Genomic DNA, 2,101 nt, shown 5'->3' with positions numbered 1-2,101 from the left:
CCACGTCTCACCTGTTCCCCACTCAGGGCCCTGCACAGGTCCCTCCTCCACAATGGGAAGAGGCAGGAAGACACTGGACACTGGCCTGGGTCTGGCTCTAGAGAGGGATCAAAAAGCCGACCCGGGTCGGAGCAATGGGACAGTGGGGAAGGGCGCTCGTGAGGCACGTGTCCAACCCAGGTCAGATCTCCAACATCCCATAGTGTCCCCCTGATGTCAGTGGGCTCCATGGGTGGCTTATGTGAAGCGGGAAGGAGGAAGACGGTCACTTTCTCCCGATCTGCTTCTGCCACCTGGAACCCAGGGTTACTGGGTTCTTGTCTCACCTCGCAGAAAATAATTTCAGGAGTAGACAAGCAGTGAAGTAAAACAGACTTGATTTGAAGGTGTTGAAGGGAAGAAGGAAGAGAAAGTGGGAGAGAGTGGAGCGTGCTCACGAGAGAACCCGGGCTTCTCCAAGGGTGGAGAGAGCCCCCCACACATCCCAGCATTAGACATAAAGGCATGAAAATACACATCTCAGGAGGGGAGATGCGGGATACACTTGTGCTCAGGTGCCACCTGTGCTTGGCCACGTGGGCGCAAGCAGCACATGGGCTCAGGCATATGGCGTACCCTTCCTTTGTTCAAGGTGGCTTTTATAGGGTTTTTCCAACCTGTCCCCACTTGGGGCTTCTACCTCAGTGAAAGTCCGTTGCTAAGGAGGTTGCCAAGGGTTGGGAGTGGCGATGGTCTTCTTTGAAATTCCCTTCCTGGCCTTTTGTTTCTGCTGGAGCTTCTCTGGGTCTGTTGCTGGTGCCAGGTGAGACTTTTATCCGCCCTAGTTCCTGTTTCCTGCAAGGTTGGCTTTTGCAACTTCAGGGCTATTACTTCCCAGGAAATCGACTGTCATTGCCTTGGGAGGGGGCCTCCCCTATCTGCCTGCTTGCCTATATCACCCCAAACCCCATCAGGAGTGAGCCCTGAGCACAGAGCCACGTGTCAGCCCTGAGTACTCTGGCTGTGCTCCACCCCCCACCCCCACACCCAATAAAAACAAGACAAAAAAGCCAGCAAGGCTGAAGCAGTAACTCAGCGGGGAAGGGGTTTGCCTGGCACGCAGCTGACCCAGGTTGAATCCCTGGCATTTCATAGGGTCCCCCTCTCCAGGAGTAAGCCTGTCACTAACAAGTGGTGCTGTCACCCCCTCCCTCCCCCAAAGAAGAACGCTGAGCTGACTGATTCCTCCTGGGAGCCCTGGAAGTGAGTTTCTTTAGCAACTTCATAAACCAAAGGATGGTTCAGTGCAAGGGGAAAATAAACCTCCAAATGCCAAATTCAGTAAAATGTTGGGGGGGTCATCATCCCCACCCCTGATGAAAGTCAGCCAAATGTCACTTGTGCTAAGCTGCCTGCTGCCTAGTTGCTAGGCATTAAGGGGTGCCAGGGGGCGCTGTATTTTCTGGAGGGCTTTAGGTGGAGACAGACCTCTGCCACACAAGGACCAAACCCAGCCCCAAAGCAGGCTCCGACCACTGCTGAGGTCAGGCGAGGAGTCAGGCCTGGCCAGGCAGCGGGTGACCTCAGGACCACTCAGGGCGCCTCTGGGACCAATTCTGAGCCCAGAGGAGATGCCATGTGGCCTGTGGGGGCCCCAGGCCACGCCCTCGCCCACCGGCTTCCACCCACTGAAGTTGGCCTGTCCTAGAGTTCCGGGCGATTTCTGCTTCCCTCCCCTTCCCCTGCACCCCTCTATCTCTCCCCACACCCCCTCACTACCCCGCGCTGGGGACTGTCCCCACGTGTCGCTCTTTGTGTCACCAAAACTTTGCGAGCGAGCAAGCGAGGGCTCTGGACAAAGAGCGGGCAAGGGGACCCCGTGGGGGTGGCGGCGGCCAGCTCGCGGGGATCGGTGGGGGCCCCCCGGGGCAGCCGGGACGCGGCGGGCGCGAGGTGCGGAGGGAGGCGCGGGGCTGTCAAAGTGATCGCGCGCGCCGGGAGTGGGGAAGGGCGGGCGGCGGGGAAGGGGCGGGGAGGGGCCGGCGGGGAGGGCGGGGAGCCGCGGGCCGCGGAGCCGCCCCTGCCCGCCCGCCCGAGCCCGCACTCGCCCCGCGCCGGCGCC

The sequence above is a fragment of the Sorex fumeus genome, unplaced genomic scaffold, assembly GCF_029834395.1.
Source record: "Sorex fumeus unplaced genomic scaffold, SorFum_2.1 ptg000051l, whole genome shotgun sequence".
Lineage (NCBI taxonomy): Eukaryota > Metazoa > Chordata > Mammalia > Eulipotyphla > Soricidae > Sorex > Sorex fumeus.
The sequence above is the reverse complement of the archived record's forward strand: the minus strand, read 5'-3'. Positions refer to the sequence as shown.